Source organism: Semicossyphus pulcher, unplaced genomic scaffold (assembly GCF_022749685.1).
Source record: "Semicossyphus pulcher isolate SPU_LCO1_2020_fin unplaced genomic scaffold, fSemPul1.0.p SCAF_18, whole genome shotgun sequence".
NCBI classification, from domain to species: domain Eukaryota; kingdom Metazoa; phylum Chordata; class Actinopteri; order Labriformes; family Labridae; genus Semicossyphus; species Semicossyphus pulcher.
In genome coordinates this window covers 18,954,833-18,974,419 of record NW_027211691.1, presented here as the reverse complement: position 1 = coordinate 18,974,419, position 19,587 = coordinate 18,954,833, and the positions used below count along the sequence as shown (strand labels likewise).

At 43.4% G+C, this 19,587-nt stretch overlaps 1 protein-coding gene across 1 annotated transcript in view; it reads left to right on the top strand.

The window, feature by feature from the left end:
* Positions 1 to 1,466: 1,466 nt before the first annotated feature.
* The window catches only part of fam49bb (family with sequence similarity 49 member Bb), a 39,628-nt gene continuing 21,507 nt past the window's right edge, over positions 1,467 to 19,587 (top strand). Inside the window, exons 1-2 of the mRNA XM_069667187.1 lie at positions 1,467 to 1,644; positions 12,593 to 12,680. The gene's annotated coding sequence lies outside the window, so the exon portion shown is untranslated. The remainder of the gene's footprint in view (positions 1,645 to 12,592; positions 12,681 to 19,587) is intronic.

The window sequence follows — 19,587 nt, the reverse complement described above, 5'->3', positions numbered from 1 at the left end:
AACTTACAAATTAAACACAATCATCAAATATCAAACCTACATCATGTCCATGGTGGTCTGTCCCTGGATTAGTTTCAAGCCTCTTTTAATATGACAAGTATAAAAACATTGCTTTTAGCATTGCGAGCACTACAGTTTTAAAATGCCCTCTGAATAATATCCCATCAGAATTTATAGCAATATCTGTTAAGCTCTGAAATAATGTTATAGAAGTAAATATAAAGGGAACAATTGTGTGTCAGTCTTTCTCAAACTTAAGTCCCTATATTGCTTTTAATGATATTAAATCTAACAACTAGCAAACAAGCCATGCAAACTGTCTTGTTGGCTTGTTATTCTGCTGTATCAACAGTATCAGAGTGCTGGCTGCTAGGCAACTAACAAATTATCCTATTTGCCATTCAAACTAAAAGTACGCACTTTGAGGGAGTGTTTGTAATCTGAAGCCACACAAGCGTTTTATGTTCTTGTTCTTCACACCACTGCTTAAATGACCCAATTTCTGTGTATTTAAACAATATATTTTTCTGTAGTTATGTAAATGGGATTGAATGGTAAACTGTAAGTAGGGCTAGTAAGTAGTTAATTAGCCTACCGATTAAGTAGTTTAAAGCTACTGTGAGGAACTTTCTGTTAGTGTTGATTTTGGCGCCCCCTGTGGACAAAGCCGTATGATCTCGGTTGCTGAAGTGTTTGTTTTTAACAACAAAATCTTATCCTGCTTTCTTTTAACATATCCTGTCATATGTATCACTCTCTTTCAATTTTTGCCCTGGAAAATGTAAACAAAGGCAGCGTGCAATTAATCACTTCATCTGACACCTACCCCCCCGCCAGCAGTTTCAGGCATTAAAAATAACTATATAGAAATCATCAATTTTGTTGCTGATGGTCTGGTTTGCTTTTGTAGTCATATAGAGTAATCAGAATTAATTTCACCCTGTTTCATGACCAGTGAAAAACTCCTCAGAGGAGCTTTAAAGTCTCTTTTCATTTCATGGTTAGGCGTGTTATCTTGTTTTCCTTTACACTAGTGCTAAAACTGCCATTCTCTATGTATTTAAACAATAACATTTTCTACAGTTATGTAAATGGGATTTAATGGTAAACTGTAAGTAAGCCTAGTAAGTAGTTAACTCGCCTAGTGATTAAGTAGTTTAAAGTGGCTCTGGGGTCAAAATGGAGGGTCAGAAAGCACTCTAGCGCCGCCTAGAGCTTGTCTAGGGGAACATTAGCCTCTTGCTCAAGGACACTTCAGTCGAGCGAATAACTGTTTGACCACTCTGGTATATTTAAACAGTAAGTAACTGTTAAAAGTCCTGATTAAAGCCGCGGTGAGACATATTAATAGGCTAACTATGATAGTAATCCGGTGGAAGTAGCGGTTGAAACACAGCAGCGGGCCTCGGCTAACCGGGCGGGTCTCTCTTCATTTACAAAAGGAAGGTGCACAACTTCCCCCTCCGCGCTCAGAGGTGGGTCAAACCGAACTCCCCCTCTTGTTTGACGGGCACCGTGACGCTCAACAACTAACCCGGAAACAGCAACAGCAGCAAATCGCTTTTCTTCTCCTTTCAGCCCGTACCGCTGGCTTCTAGCGTGGTATCCAGACGTCGACTCCCGTGTTTCTCTACGAGCATCAAGGTAAAAGAAAAATACCACTTTATCTCTCTTTTAACTGTCTTCTTAAACTAACGGCCGTTACTGTCCAACGGTTGCCATTCAGTTTGGCTTCTTTTGAGTGTTAAATTTTGTTCCTCGGAGGCAAATTACTGATGAATCATAAACGTGTGCGGCGAATGCAAACCATGTATCGTCAAGTTATTGTAAAATAGTGAAAAATATATAGTTTTAGTTTTTGAGGCAACAGCCTCGACGTAACCGTTAACTTCCCCTTTTTCGGAACAACGGTAGGTTTCTTAAGGTAGACGTTAGGCTCGACTGCGAGCTAGACTTCTTCCTTTATTTTGCCAGAGGCATCGCATGTTACACGCTTGACCCATATATCACTAATACCAGGTTATAAGGTGTGTTTGGCCGTAGAGCCAGGTAATTTAGTTTTAAACTAACCGTGTGGGTCGGATTATGGGTGCTCGCTTGCAGACAGTAAGTGATGCATCATTGAAGCTGCATTAAAGGAAATGCACACAGTGACAGCTGAGGCATGCTAAGAGCTGGTTTGATGATTTTTTACTCTGATCAATGCACAATGAAAGCTTTTGCCACAAGATCCAAATAGGTGGTTTTTTGCAGTGATGGGAAAAGTACTCAGTTCATTAACTTGAGTAAAACTTGTAATACTATAATGTTAAAATTCTCCTTAAGTTCTGAAGGACTCACTACCTACCATCATGCAACAAGATAAAATATAAGATAGAATTTATTAATCCTGAGGGAAATAATAGTACCGGATAGCTCCAAAAATACAGTACCAATAAGAGAAATAAAAAGAACAACTCAAATATAAAGAATGCAAAAGAGAGAGTGCATAAACCAATATTACTATAGTCATCTTCAAAAGTAAGAAGAAGTAACGGTGGCGCTTAAATTGACCATTATTACGTACTATTGCACAGATTATTAATTAAAGATAGTGCATGAATATAGAATGTAATGTACACAATAATTAAGAAAAGATTATATTGCTCCTGATACTGCCCGTGGGACAAATAAATAGACAGAAATATTGCACATGATTATGCATTCTATAAATATCAACATTAATGCAAATATAAATATGGCCAGATAGGTTTTATTGCACATAATGAACATAATATAGCCAGATATAGAAAAGTATTATTGTATACTTATAGCCACAGGTAGAAAAGACTTCCTGTGGCGCTCTGTGGTGCCATTATACGACTGGGTTTTTATTAGTTATAAGATCCAAGGAGCATTTCAATGTTGGTGCTGTCCATGCTGACTTACTTGAAGAAAAAAAAAAAAATTATGATGTTGGGAACTTTAATTTCCTGTATAGTAATGCACCAGTTTTTATATTCTCATTATAGCTTGCAAAGTAGCCTGTAACTCTTGTTGTAATGTAATGCAGTGGTGCAAAAATATGTTCTTCTAAAATGAGTTATAAAGTTGCATAAAATGGAAATACGTACTATAAAATTGTACTTCAGTAAATATACTTAGTTACATTACACCACAGGCTCCTAGTATCGCTGTTATTTCTTCTGAAAACATCTTACTTGGTGGAGATTTTAAGGTTTATTTAGTCATAGCATGTGCGTCTTTGTGATTTCCTTTCCGCCCAGTTTGTGCATAGGTCCTGAGTGAAAGTGGAAGTGAAGCACCCAGAGAACCGGATTTGATGGCAAGTGCAACTCTGTTGTGGTTGTGATGCAACGTCTGCATTAAATTTGTCTCAAAAATCTCAAGCTCTCAGCTTCTGCAGATGTGGCGAGTTTTATGAAGACTCTCAAACCATCCCCTGAAGAATAACGTGGTCAGGTGTATTTCAAAAAGTGACCCTTTTTTGAAGAAGGCAGAAGTATTTTATTGCCAAGAGTTTGTATAGTGGGACCTTCACCTCTCCTCTTTATGGTGTGCTGCTCCTTTTTGTGTCAGTAAATCTGGATTTACTGCAAGAGAGTGCAAAGAGGCCTCAGTCCTTCATGGCCAACCAAGTTCTGCAGTGTGAAATAACATGCCTGCAGGATATTTGAGTCCTCTTTTGCAATTTGTCTTCCTCATATCCGCCTCTGTGCATTTTGAAAGAAGGAAGTATCACCTTACACGCTATGTAAAGACATTTTCCATTATAGATGCCCACTACTGTCTGCTCTCACAGCACCAGTCGGCGTAGGCCTGTAAATATGAGCTGGAAAGAGATGACAAATACCTGACTATTGCCACGGCTGCAGAACAGTGAGACATGGTACAACTTGTTGTTGCACTCTGGTGTGGACAGATGGGATAATAGATTTAGTCACTTGGGAAAGAATTCATAGTCAGTGTAGAGCGAATTCTGTCTTGTTTCAAATCATGTTGCTTGTAAAAGTTGCAGCAGGAGATGAAAAAAATACAAAAGTGAGGAGAAAAAGACTCATTTCATTTGAACAGGAAGAAACCAGCAGGTACTTTTTCTCACAGCCTTGGCTTGTGAAACAAATGTGTAATGACAATATGGCTCATTTGGCAGAATATGTTTTCTCATAAACTCCAGTAAACTGCAGGTGGAGGCATGTAGGTGCATTGTTGCATCATCTTTCTGCAAAAATAAACAAGTATTGATACTGCAGCAACATTTTGAGACAAAGACTACATTAGAAGCAGTCCAGGTTAGAAAATGATTCTCTTGCTTATAATATGATATACATTAAGGGGGGGGCATTAGCATTAGCATTTTGCTAATTTCAAGCTTCATATTTCACTCACCTGTGGAGTAGCTTAGCATAATTTACAGTTTAAAAAACATTTACCTCACACTGCTGCTCTGTGCAGGCCCTCATACAGCCTCAGCCTTCTTCTGATTGGCCAGCTCTCTGAAGCCTGCCAAATCTACACTTTGTGATGTCACAAAGTACAATGTGTAGAAAAAACTTTGTGAAACCTGATGTTCACAGCAGCCGGCAGACTGAGGTGAGAAGCCTGGGGATTACTCAAACATACTTTCACCGACAGATTTGAAACTTCACCCACGTTTAGTCTGGACATCCAACATTGTAACATTATATAGGCCTATGTCTTAATATGTGAAACGGTATAATACCCCCTCTTTAAGTTATGATCTGCTTGTCATACAGTATTGGAAGATGTTTACATTAGGGACTTGGTCAGTGCTCTACATCAGTCATAGGTGCTTAAAAAACAACAGGGACAGAGATTAATGTGTATATATCTTTAAATCTTCAATTAGCCTATCTCTCTTTTTCTACTTGGACTGAAGCAGAGGCCACTGAACCCGTTAACCCCCCAGGAGGCCCATGTCGGAGGGTTCTCCACATACCTTCTCTAGCAAATGTAGTTTGGACAACTGTAGATACCGCTGCTCGGCTGATAACACAAGGGTAGAGTGAGCAACGTGGTCGTTCATTTTAAATATTAATCATTTTTCCAGGAGTCCTCTGAGGACCTCTAGGGCAGAGCTGCATAGATGGTTTCATGTCACAGGCTTGCAGACGGAGCTACAATTTAACATTTAAAGGATCATTTTGTTTTATTTTTCTATATCTGTACATGAATAAGTCAAGGAGTGATTTCAGCATATTTTTTGGGCATCATTTTAGCTTCTAGTGAATACATTGTTGACTTCACTGGAATGTCACCAAGTCGCCAAGAGGTCCAGATCCCTCTTTGCAACCCACTCCCCTTAAACACACCCAGTGTCACTGAGCTGCCGCCTTCAGGTTGGGTTACCACAGTTATTCTCGGTATGAGGTTCACTCCAGCCATCCAGTCATGTGTCATACTATACGTCTCATCGGCCATTGTTGTAACACGTGCAGTTGATATAGGCAATGTGTGCTTTTGGTTGTGAGTCAGCTAACGTGTGTGATGATGGCCAAATAAGGCGTTATAACCCCCCAAAAATCAGCTGCACGATCCCTTTGCTTTAAAACAGAAACTCGTGGCAGAGTGAGACTGTATGGTTGACCTATTTAAGTTTTTGTCGTTTTTAATGCATCGCCTCTGTCAGTTGCATTTGTGGTTGTTGGCTGATGGGTGGACACAGTAAGATGAGCTCTTGTGGTATGCAAACAACAGCCAACACCTCTTTGACACGAAGCCCCAACCAAACTACATTTATAGATTAATCATTATTTACAGTGCTGTTTGCATCATACGCTGCATTTAACCAAACATAACATCAAAGGAAATGGCATAAATCGTTTTATTAATTTGCATGTTGCAGATTGATTGTAATTAGTAATAAGTTGCTGTCCATGTGGCTTAACTTACATACGTTCTGAGCATGTTGTTCCCATATTAAGACCAGCTTCCCAAATCGGAAAAACTGCTGAGCACTTGAATGCAGCATTATTTACAGTGTTTACATTATTGTTTATTCCATATACCGCAGACAGCCTGCTGGGTCAGGTGCTGCCGCCTTAGCTTTATGCAGAGTACAGCTGTATTGATCCCTCTCTATAGCACGCTGCTGTTTGTTCAGATAGTTGGATTAACTTCCTGTAAGTGTTTGGGCCTGCTCAGCAGTCTGCTCTAACACCATTATCATGACACGGCTTAATCCTGCTGTTAGTGACTTCAGCATCATTTAATCTCCACACTTTCTCTTGTTTAGATTGATGCAGCTTTACGGACTAACAACGACAGCTCTTTATTTAGTGTTGTGGTAACTACCCTTCGACTATTGATACAGAAGGAGTTCGTGAGGACTCCTGTGTGTGTTAATCTCGTTTGAGCACTCATGCTATTGCATGTCTGCTCTTGTCCATAAGCAGATCACAGCTAAAATGATGACATACTTGAGTCACTCGGTAGGAAAGGCTGACTGTGCCCCCCTTCTGAGTCGGCCTTTTTCTGAGCATGGCTGAATTATTAAAGAGAAGATATCACAAGCTGTGTCTTTATTTAATTAATGTAGAAATAAGGGGCATGTCGCGGTCTGGTCCACTGACAGATGTATTTAATTGTTGATTAACACACGCTGACTGTGTTGGTCTTGAGCGGTGAGCTCCTACTCACTGTACTAGCTTGCGTTTATAGCCTGTAGCAGCAGCTGGTAATATTCCTTTGATGTGCGTGAGTCAGTTTGTGTGCCCGTTTCTGATCCGCGGCTCAGGCTGTGCTGGTAGACCGGAGCATTCTTCTCAACCCTCTCACATCCGTACTGTGATGTTGGCTTATGCGAAGCCCTAAGCATGCACATAATGAGAAGAGAGAGCCATCGCTTTTTTCCCCTCCTGCAGGCGGTCCAACCGAAAGGCCTCCAAAAAGATGCTTTCAGTTGTTGCTCCTCGTGCAGCATCTTCAGAGTAAATGTGGAAAAAAAGCAAAGTGGACTTTTACATAAAATCTCTCAACACAATTCTATAAATAACGTGGCAAAAGAAAAGAGCTGTCACTTTGTGCCCCTGCCCCCACACCTTTCACACAAGCACAGAAAACCCTCCAGGCTCACATTTGAGAACATCTAGAGAAGAGATCTGGAGCTGTGTGAGATTTTCTCCTTTTACAGGCAATTAAAGGAGCCTAAAAAAAAAGCCCATTGTCCTAGCCTGGTGATGATTTTATTACTGTATGTAAAAGCAGGCAGGCATGAGATCCTCATGAGGCCGCCTACATGTCAGTGGACACACGGCGCAGGGGGAGTTGCCACAGATGGCGGATCAGCATGCTAGAAATTCACATTTTTGCATCAAACTGTTGCCGTGCTGCCCCCGCACCAATCCTTCTCCCTTCTATAATGTTAAAACCCTTAAATACACTGTCCTACTTTGAGCCTGTGCATTCATTAAATCGCGCTCAGAGTCTGGAAAAAGTGAAACATTTCAGGCACATAATCAGCAGCTCATTTGCATATTCTCCACTTTAAGTGAGACATCTTTCTCTCTTGGCACTTGGCCACGGTAATATCAATGTGTCATCCTTTTTTAGCACTAGTAGTCGGTCTGTTGGGGCTTTCTTTTGACCTACCACTATGTCTTTCAGTCCCCAGAGGATATAATATGCTGCTGTTGGGTCAAAACTGTCCAATACTTGACAAAATAATACAGATATTTCTATCCGTTTGAGCTGTCTGCCTGTGTTTATTGCTTAGGAGCAACCGTTAGCATGCTAGCATGCTACAGAGAGATGGTGAGCTCATTACACCTCTCTTAACTTCCTAACAGCTGCCTCCTTCGGCTCTTACAGGATGTAATGATAAAGATAGCAGTCATACCAATGACAAACTTGCATGCCGGGCTCGTGTTGCGTGATTGATTGTAATTGCCCGTTGTGCTGCAAACACTTTTTGAATCCAGCCGAGATAAACGAGCCCTCAACAAGCAATTTGTTTTGACATTTCACTCCGAGGATTTCCAGTCCAGTGTAACCGATCTGTGGAAGTTTCTCTAAATGAAATGATTTTCAACAGTGGCTCGGCTGTGCCCTGTGGGCTTCAGGAACGCAGTCGATATCCCTCGTGGATGCACAGGGGAATACGAGTTGTCATGGCAACTTGATTGTTAATCGAAGTTTTAGTCAGAGGTGTTGAAGCTAGAGATAGACCGATATGGTTTTTTCAGGGCCGATACTGATATCGATTATTAGTAGTCAAGGAGGCAGATGACCGATATTTGAAGCCGATATTCATTTGCAGTAAAAGTGAAAATATTGGCGTCAAAATTTTGAATAATACAAACTCCAACACTTAACTTTGTTTAAATGCCTTTAAGCATATGCATCAGAGCCAAAATAATCCAGTATTAAATTGATCTCTTATCGGCCATCGGATTTAAAAATAATGTTTTTTTATATCAGTATATATCGCTTAAAAAAGAAAATCTCAGAAAATATGTTCAAATGAATTTCAAGTACGTCCTGCTGGTTCAAAAGTTTTGGCATTAAAATCAAAATTTGTAGCAACATTTTATTTTTAAATTAAATATTTATTAGCAACTGAAAAATCTTGATGACTGACCGATATATTGGTGGGCTCAATATATCGGGCCGATATGGGCCTATCACCGATATCGGTTTATATGCTGATATGAAACTTTTTTTTTTTTTATTATTACAACATTTAATACATAAAATGCATATATGCAAAATGAATGCATAATGGGTTGATTTTCAAATGGTGTCGTCACATAGTTTGTCCAGTAGAGTTCAATGCGACCCCGTAGTTTGCGATTCTGTCAGCGCTGTCTGTAGCAGAGCATGACAGCTGAGCAGAAGATGGTCCACACTAGAATAACTTTAATATAGAAAACTGTTAGATATTGGGGCGCCAGTTTAGTTTAACTGGTAACAAAGTTTATACTCAATTCTAGGGCTGGGCCGATTATCGGCGCCGATATTGACTGATTGGTTACACGCAGAGCCATGGCACGGGTAACAGCCAATCAGCAGTGAAAGCTGTGAATGCAGAGTGCTCACACACACGGCAAAGAGGAGAAAAAGTTCATTTCTTTGCAAATTTTATTTAACTTTGTTTTATTTACTTTATAAAACTTCAGGAAGTTATTTATTTATTTATGTATTTAAATTTTCAGTTAACTTTATAAGAGATGCTGCTGACCCTGGGAACTGTTTAATAAACATATGCTTAAAGGCATTTAAACAAAGTTAAGTGTTGGAGTTTGTATTATTCAAAAGTTTGACGCCAATATTTTCACTTATACTGCAAATGAATATCGGCTCCAAATATCGGTTATCGGCCTCCTTGACTACTAATAATCGGTATCGGCCCTGAAAAAAACATATCGGTCTATCTCTACTCAATTCCCTGTTGATTATCACGTAGCCTAGCTATACCTAACACGGCCTGATACCACCAATCTGCCATTAGTCCAACCTTCTTTAAGTTATAATGTTCACTTCTTGGTTAAAGAGGTGTTGGCTTAACTTTGTCCCACAGTTTACAGTTTCCAAAAAGGGCCATAGACTAAATAATCTGGCAATTGAATGTAGGCTATATGTTTCTGGGTGACAAGTGCACATATGCTCCACTTATGCATCCTATTGATTCCCTCAGTGTCCTGCTCTACAGTCACATTCAACACATTTTACACACACACACAGATTACAGCTGGCCCACACATGTTGGCCCACATTTATCGACCCCTTCATGTGGTGCAGTCAATTAAAACCACATAAAAATTGTGTTTGTTCTCTTAATTGCAGAGTTGTAGAGATGTGGCGGCCTCATAAACAGGTCTTGTGCACTTAATTTTGAATCTTGTCCTGGTGTGTTGCCTCTGTTCGCTCCTCTGGCTGCGACAAATCAAAACAAGGAAGCAAGTGTTTAAAACGGCAGGAAGTGAGCAAGTAGCGTTTGTTTTATCACCTCTCTGATCCTGTTGGAATGAAGCAATATCAGAGTGTTATGTTAGGGTGAATTTAAGGGTACTGACGTTCAGATTTCTCAGACCTAGATTGCTGCCGTCACTAATCTCCTCCCCTGACGTGCTCCTTATTGAAACGACTTCCCTCAAGTTTTCAGGATAAAGAGCTCCTCATGTGATGCCTGTGAGGTAATAGAAACACAAAACACTAAACCCCCACAGTGACATTGCTAAAGTGGGCTGTTTTTCCAATGATCTGATTCTTGCTTGAAGGCATCACACACATTCCCTGCCACTTGAATGATCTCATCATGTGGCTCTTTACCCACAGCAGCACTGAGCTGAATGAGAGTAACCCTTTATTTAGTGTGAGCCACAAACTAGCATTATATTGGTTTTAAAGGACAGCAGTGATGGTCGTCATTAGCCACAGTCTTGTTAATAATTAAACATCTATATATGTAGACTGGAAGTATACAAAGCACTATACACACTGTTGTAAAAATGGGCTGTCAAGTAGCCTCTGATTTTTTGTGCTAGCTACAAAACTCAGCCGTTTTAGCCATTCGAGCGCGCTAACAGCAGGTTGGTTGACTAAGTAGGTTAAGATTGACATAGCTTAACAACCATTCCATGGATTGGTGTAAAATTTGGCGCAGCCATTCATGTTCCACAGAGGATAGATCCTATCAACTTAGGAAACCCCATAACTATTCCTCTAGCGCCACCAGCAGGCGTACAACTATTGGATTTGTGTCAAATTTGGTACAAACATTTGTGGTCTTCAAAGGATGAACTGTAATAACAACCGTGCAATACATTGGTTTATGACACCAGTCTCATGAGTGCTTAGTCACAGTTTTTCAGACCCTGGAAGGCCCCGCTGATTGTCTCTTTTCCCATTGCCAGTGCAGTGTACTCCTGTTGGTCTCTTTTTTTTTTGCTGCATCACCACCTGACGTCACAAACGCACCCGAAACAGGTTTAGTAAACAGTGAAGATGTTACGGTGGTTTGGTCTTTATTGTATCTATTACTCATTCAGTCTGTGTATCAAACTCAGCGCAGATGAGTTTGGAACGATGTTCGAGCGCTGCTTGGAGCGGAATTTGTAGCTGAGATGACAAGCACTTGCAGAAGTTACTGACGGTGCATAGCATTGTGCAAGAAAAGGGGCAGAGATTAGCATTTCAACAGCAGAGTCATTTGACCCGGGTCTGAATGCGGATTGTAATCTTTCCCATTAAGCAAACATTATGCTGACCTTAGGGCAGCCTCACAGAGCTGCTAACATGGCTGTAGAGTAGACCCTTAGTCCTGTTTGATTAAACACCTTGTAAGGTATTTTTCTCTCTTAGTTTTGTGAAGTTGTTTGCATTGTTTAGGCAGCATTTACTGGAAAATTGTGTTCAACTAATACCTCCTAAAGTACAATATTACTACCTAAACTCTTATTGGGACTTGACCCTTTTCAGCTTAAAGTACATGAAATTGCCAGGAACAAGACATGCTTCTTGTTAGCTGAGCTTGAGTTACTTTCATTCACAGAGAAACAAACCACGTCCGTAGTTTCCTGCTTCCTGAGATCCCAGTGCACTGCTCCACATTCTGTAGGTCTGCCTGTAACCCTTTTAACCCCATGTGCTCATTCATTCGGGATGGCTTGGCCTTATGTCGTGGCCCCCAGCTGTAGGCATGATGCACAGCTGACTCCCATGATGCCCTGCCACAGATGTCACCCCCAGTGTCCCCTGTGACATGTCAGCTCTCTTGCATTAGGAGCAAGTCGTGGTCTGTTTGCATGAAGAAAACCTCCACGTGACTCTGTCGTTCTTTGCTTCTTTTGTATTTTAACACCTGTTTATTTTTTTTCTGCTCTTTTCTCACAGCGTCTCATTCCATCGTGTTTGCGCCCCCGATTGTCTCGCTCGTAAAGCTCTCACTTGCTTGTGGGTTTGAAGTTCCAGGGTTTGAAGTGTGATCACATTCATGCATGACCAACACCGCCACTATTTCCGTACATTTGTATGCAGGCTGGCAAAGAGAGAAGAGCCGGGTCCTAATGGTCTCACAGTCTACTGAGCTTGTACTTTCAGTCGGGGCTTGTGAAACGAGCTTGTGGCTTTCAGATGAACTGAAGCTCTTATCCTCGTCAGCCAGAAATGACTTTTTCTATAAATATGTGTTTCTCGGTCTCAAACTGAGAACTTTTGATTGCTTTTTTTTTTCTTCCAAGATCTGACGCTTCCACTGAGTGAAAAGAGTTTTGTGTTGTCGAGCTCGTGCAGGAGGAAGCAGGGAGCCTTGTAGAAAACCTGAAGTGAATCAGAGGAAGTGTTGCACAATAGGAAGTGGTTTTTTTTTTTTTTTAAGTGTGTCTATTTGTTCCACGGTTTCATAAAACTCTGCAATTAGCTCATATTTCACAAGGACAGTAGGACACGAGGACAGCCCCTTTATTGCATACTAAACATGTTATCTTAAAGGGAAGTTACAGTAATGTTGGCTTACATATGGCTTCGTTTTGCATAACACTGGTTATCTCTAGCTGTCCTTGTTTACATCTGACCTTTCATTTTTTTTGTCGTACACTAGATTGTCACACCTTTGTGTTTACCTGTGTTTCAGAAGCTGACCTCTGCTGGAGGACTGTGACCCGGGGCCACCTGCCAGGCCGGGCCTCCCTGCTCCTCACAGTCACACAGCTCCACTGCTGGTAAGTCCTCATACCAAGTCGGACATTTAAGACTTGTATTAAAAGGTGGTGCAGTTGCCTCAGAGCTAGAAGGTTCCTGGTTTGAATCCCGGTGTGGACGAAGTTGGCCTTTTTGTGTGGAGTTCTCATGTTCTCCCCGTGCATGCGTGGGTTCTCTCCGGGTACTCCTGCTTCCTCCCACAGTCCAAAGACGTGCTTGTTTGGGTCTCTTTTCTGCTGCGTCACCGTCTGACATCACAAACGTGCTGAAACAGGGCGAACAACAAACTTCCCCTCGGATCAGAAGCATCTCTCTCACCTCGCTGTCTTGACAGTGTTGCTGCATCTTCTGTATTTACGCGACAGTAGCCAGAACTTCAAAGCACGTCATAGCATCGCGCTGAAAAGAGGGCTGAGATTCGACCCAGGTTTTGTGTTCCCATCATTGCAGATCGGAGCCGAGGTGATAATTACCCGGGTCTACTGCAGTATCATTTGACCCAGGTCCGAATGCCGATTGTAACCTTTCCTTCTCAGCAAAAAAGCCATGTGTTAGCTTTTTTTTTGACCAATGGGAAAGAGGCTTAAGTGTCAGCCCTGTGATTTACTGGCGATCAGTCCAGGGTGTACCCCGTCTCTCGCCCAATGACAGCTGGGATTGGCTCTAGCCCCCCACGACCCTGAACAGAATAAGCGATATAGATAATGGATGGATGATGGATGTAATTAAAAGAATTGGTTTACCCTCAAATTCCACAGGGTCCTTCTCCGGCGCGTTTCTGTGTGCGCCACAACCTCCGGAGTCGATCTCGCCCATTCAAGTCATTGCTCGTGATTCCACAGCACGTGCCGCGGTCCGTCTCCGGCGCGTCCCAGAAGCGTCTCTCCGTTCTGCTCCGCTTAAGATAGGCGCCGAGTCTGTTTTTGACGGACGCCGCTTCAAGCACACGTCACGTTCCAAACAGGAAGTTAGACAAAAAACAGCATAGCTCATCCGGTCTTTTCTAAATTAAACACCATGTACAGACTGGTACAGTCTCCCGTTTTTTCCGGGGTTTTTTTCCCGCAATCTTGTGATCTTGCGAATCCAGAGCTTGGGCCAGCTCTCCACTGCGCTGCGGACCAGACATGCTTCCTGTGGGCGAGGGCTCGCTCCATCTGACGGACCAGGACCGCGGCGCAGACGGAACGCGCCGAACACGGATCCTGTGGGATCGAGGGGTCAGGGTCACAACTAATGAATGGAAGTGAAATGGATTTGTGTTTGTAAGGGGTCCCATCATTATGATCACGAGGTATCACAACAACCAATAACTCCTTCAATGTGGACATGTAAGTGTTGAGTCAGGCTTGTATCTGCCGTTTTCCACTCTGGAAACATTCATCCTGTACTCCAGATTACCATTTGCGTATCTGCTGATGTTTCTTTCCATGTCTGTTTATATCCATTCAAGGACATAACTCATATCTGATCTTAATTTGAATGGACCACAGTGCTTGAAAAGCAGGTTGTTGAGAATAACGAGGCAACAAACTTTACGTTAAAGCTTGTTTGTGTGCCGGCATTTCTCCCATTGTTTCACAGCAATTTGGGTCACGCTGCTGCACACTGAAGGGCTTTGAATGAACAGAGCCGTTTCTGTAAATGGCAGTTGAGTCAGTTACCTTGCTTACTTTCCACTTGCGGTAATTTCCATGCAAATGTGGGCTCAGAATAGATTGGAGGAGGAATTGTACAACTGTTGTCACAATTACAAATGTTTAGCCTTGTATACATTTCAGCCAGAGCTTCTTCTGTTTTCAGACTAAAAATAAGATACATGGCACACATATATTTATGGAGAAAAACATGTTAATAGGACACAGTTTAAATGGGACACTATAATGCTCTCTGTGGATATTTAGCCTCAGCTGGCGCTGAATCAGACCGTGCCAGAAATGTCCCTCCTGTGTCCCTCTTATATTCTGAATCTAATAAAGCAAAATTATGAAAGAGCTCTTCTGAAAGTCCATCTGCACAGTTAAGCCTCCAGCTTTAGAAGCACACTAACCTAGATCAACTTTATTAGCATCCATCCCTTCATCTTATTGACGTTTGAAATGATCAAAGATTCCGTTTTACAGCTGCAGTAGTAGTTTGGGAGCACAGATACAGCAGACAGGTCGTTATGCAAGACCGCCTGTGGTGCACCTATGCCTATTATAGTCTTAATGGGCCGTGCCGTGGGTGTATGTGTAATGCAGGCTGAGGAAATGAAGTGCATTGTGGGCCATAAAAAGGAGTTGAGTAATGCAGGTGCTCCCAGCTTCCTGCCTTGCATGAAGGCCAGAGTGTTATGTAAGCACCGGGCGCAGGGTCACTGCCCAGCGTCTGCTCACACGACCAACTGGCAGCTCCGACACAGACTCACCACAGTACAATTATTTTATGATTCGTGGTTTAATGTTTATTTTAGACCAGTATGTTTCATAAAAGTGTAGCTTTAATGAAGGTTTTACTCATTTCCTGCACACCACAGCATAAAAAGGAACTATTTTTTCCCTCTCAGGTCGTCTTTCTTCACCTCTTACTACTACACCTCCCCTCATTTCCCCTCTGCTCGCACGTCTGCCCATCCCTGTTGTATTTTCCTCCGTGTCTCCTTGGAGATTGTTACCATGACACACAGCTATTGCGCCATTGGCTGAGCCATGGTGCTGGAATGCTGCGCCGTTTTGACAGCTAAGCCTCAGGTGGTTCAGATATAGGATCACTAAGTCAGTGTATCCCCATGAGAGACCTGCGGTGTGTGTGTGTGTGTGCTTGTGTGTGTGTTCGTGTAGGCTAATGTCAAGCTGCCGTGGTGCCCTAGTAAGACACACAAATCCATTCACTGAAATAGCCCTGAATGGCGTTGCTATTTTAGCTAGCACGCAGTACACAACCCCGTGGCGGTACAGGGGAGCGGCAGACGTGTTGCATTATAAATGGAGAATGGAGACGAGTTAATGCAGCGGGCCGCGGTTTGTGTGAATATATTCAGGATGGATTAGCCTCGCTGAGCCACGGGGGAGGTGTGCTACAGTAGCCTGAGGTGAAGCTTTTCTTGGCTCTCCTGTTGCCATGATCATTACTGGAGAAATACTGCCCCCAGCTGGTGAGTCATGGTAGTGTCGTCAATATGTGTAGATGAATGGTGCACAGAAACTAGAGATTAGAAGATTCATAGCTCTAGAATAAGGGATTCCAAATCACTGCTGTCTGGTATTTTGTTTAGTTTAACAGACATTAAATACAGAAAAAAATGCATGCTTTGTTTATTTAATATATGTGAGAAGGCATGGAAGTGTTTATTTTACCTGCTAGTGTCAGTTGCTCCACTCCTGACTCAGCAGATGGAACACGCTCCGACCCCACCCCGCCGGGCAGGTCATCAGAGATGATCCATCTGAGTGGGTGTAATATGTAGAGTGGCTTGTTATGTCAGCTAAAAGCTCCCAGCTTCTCCTCCCTGATCTATTATTGATGCCACCGGAGAGCTGACACTGTGTTACTTCCTGCCCAGGTTCCCTCAAGGAGCTCGTCCGGCTGCTGTCATTCCTGTGCAGACGTTAGAGAGCCTCGCTGTCGGACAGATTAGTATGAAAAGTGGCATTTAGGTTTAGTCTGCAGAAATGTCCTTTTAATTATGTTTTGCACAAATGAGCGTGAAGTGGCTGCTTGTGAACACTGGATGGCGCTGTAAGATCATGCATCAGTTCTGCTTCTCGTCCAAGGGAACTGCCATGCTGCCTTGAGCGAGAAATTCTTTTACTCTTCTTCTATTTTCTGCAAAATTCTGCAGCAAGTGATCACTTCCTACAAAATGAATTCCCAATAACAGCTTTTATTTGTGATTTGCATTTTATAATTTCAGCATTCCTGAATGGGGAAAGGTTTTGGGAGTGGTCTTCCCTCCATCATTCACTCTACCTCATCCTCCAGATGGCGCTCCTCACCTAATGAATGAACACGCCGGTTCTCCCAATCTGACGCTCATCATCCATCCAAAAACCTCCTCTGTGCCCCACCCAAAATCCTGTTAGGTTCATACTAAGCAGGAAAAAAATGTTTGATGTGCTGCTTCTGTGTATTTCTGCATTTAAATCAGGCTTTTAATTTTACTCAACATGCACTTCTGTTAATGTGTGGCGCCCCTTAAAGCTCATGAGTGTGTAGCAAAATTTGAGGGTGCAGCGAGTGACGCCGGTGAGTCACAGTCAGAAGGTCAGTCGAGTAACGATGGTCTGGGGCTGTTTTTTTTAAGCAGAAGAAAAGGAGATCTTGTGTTTGAATGGGTTTTAGGAGGCAGCTGCCCCCTGAGGGAGGTGCTGCTTGCTTAGACTGATGACAGTGAGTCAATATGCCCCCCCTTAATGATTTCCTAACACATCCGAGGAAGAAGTCAGAGGACTCTCAAGGGCAGGGTGGGGAGGGTTGCTTCATGCTGAGGCAGATGTTCAGCGGATGGAGGAGAGAATCAAAGAGTTCTTCAAACACCATGAACTGGTTTTTACACTTCTTAGGACACTTTAGATTCATATTTTCAGCCCTTTCTGGATCTGGAGCACAATCTCTCTGAAGCATCGGCCTCTGCTGTCTTGATAGTTAAATAGATTGATCTGAAATTACCATGATTCCAGGCTGTCAGCGTCCCTCTGTGTGTTTTTGATGCTATTAAGTGTCATATTGGTGTGACTGAAGAGAGGCGCTAAGAGCCTCTTCACAGAGCTCCGTTTCAACAGCGCCAGCGTTTTAGCTGACTCTTGTGTACGTGCCTGTTGCCATGGTTTCCAACTTTCATCAGGTGCTGTCCAAAGAGAAGGGCTTAGCCGGGGATGAGGCGCTCCCACTTTCATCCCTCCTCTGATCTGCTCCCTTGGACAAACTGCCGGTTTCATGTGTTCATTTCCATTCATGCTGACGGGGTTCATCGTGGCTGATTTTGAAGCTTTTATTGGAGTTTTTTTGGGAGGGGGGGGGCATATTTTTAGCAGCCTGTGTGGCAGGAGGGAGATACGACAGCTGATACTGGATGTCGCCCTCAGTTGTAATAATTCAGACTTCCTGTGAGGTTTGTTGTGATTTGCCAGAATCTGGGTGAGGGGGGCATTAGCTGATGTTTACGTGGGTGCAACAATACAGAGGCGTGGCCACGAGGTAATCGAGTTCACCCCCATAAACAAACAAATAGCAGCACCCCCCACCCTCTTCCCTCTGCCTCATTGCCATGTGCCCCATAAGCCATATTTAGTCAGCTGGGTAGGGTTTGGCAGGACATGTACTCGGGGTGAGGAGAAGTCCAGTGGGGGGAAGGTTGAGGAGGAGGGGAGTTGGGGGGGGCACATGCCAGCCCCATTTGGGAAGTGCTCCCCCATTTTCTGCCTGTCGAATCGGGCCAGTGTCAGCGAGCTCCGGCGGGTCCAGGTCTGGCCGAGTGGGCTAATGCGATGTGGCGTGTCACCCGGGAAATCTAGGTCAAGTTTAAAGCTGCCGAGCTCTGCCCGCCTCTGCTGCAGTGTGACGCTCCGCAATCCCTCCCCTTCCCGGCACGCTATAATATCAGCACGCATCCTTCCATCACTGCTTCTTTTATTTACAAATCCTTTACAGACAAAAATCCAATATGCATTTTCTCATTTAGACCCACATATTCTCAGACATAAACACGCACACACACCGCTGCCCCTCCCCGCCCCCCACCCTCCTCCTCCACACCCCAGGCGAGCTCTCAGCCTCTCCACGGCTGAGCCCACGTGACGCTGCGCCCCCGTTGGGGAGGGGAGGGCGTTGTTTTTCTTCCATAGTAAAGCAGCAGGGCACGTGGCTCCTCACGCTGCAGCCCGAGTAGTGGAATGTCAGCACTATCCCTCCCGTGCATTAGCCAGCCATCAGCCCCCGAGCTGTTTTTGTGGGACGCTGCCGCAGTGCTCGGTTTCAGCTGTGCCCTGCTTCTCGGTGCGCTTTATTAAAAGAAGAGGCAGAGACGGTAAAAGGCGGTGCCATCCAGAGGTCAGGCTGCTGCATGGGCGTGGCACTGTTTTGGTGTCGTTACCAAAATAAGCTCTCTGCACCATCTGCAAATATGTTACATTTATTTAGCCGTTAATATCCAACAATTTGACATGTAATTGCTGTTTTCTTATTTATAGCAAAGTGACAAAATATATCTTCACATTCAGCTGTAATTAAAATGTTATATTAAGTTCATATTCATTAGTTTATGAGTTATTTTGCCCTCATTTTTTAATTTAAAAATCGACTACAATAATGACAATTTGCTGAGCACAAAAAAATCTAATCACATTAAATCACTAAGTGCTCAGTAGTGGAATTAAATGTTTCTCCATCGTCTCCAGTTGACTTCACTCGGCGGCTAATCCGCTGTTTTTGGCGCATTACCTCATCTGTATTAATATATTCATGTGCTTTCAAGTCCTACTACTACTGTACTCGCTCCTCACCCGGTGCTCGCCTCCGATTGGCTGCCGCAATGTTTTCAATGGCACCAAATTTTTTTTGCCTCCATGGATACAGTGAGCTGTTGGGTAGATCAGCTCAGCCAATGGGAGAGCTGCGCGGGCTCCTGCTTGTCAGATTCTGCCCCTGGCCTTAGAAGCAGCCCTCCCTCCCTCGCTGCGAGCACGCGATGGCTCAGTAGGGGGGTTCAAAACAACAACAAGGCTGTCGTCGGGCTCTCTGTGCTGCCCGGGACATGCCACAACCACTGGGTGCTACTACAGCCGCTGAGGGAGGGGGGGGCTTCAGGTCCTCAATCTCTGTCTGATACAGTATCTGTGTGCTCTCAGCCAGCTCTGCATCCCCTCACACTTACTCTGCTATCATTAAGCAGCCAGTTACTCTCAGATGCACACAGTGTTTTATCTTTAGAGGCAGGGCTGTCATCAT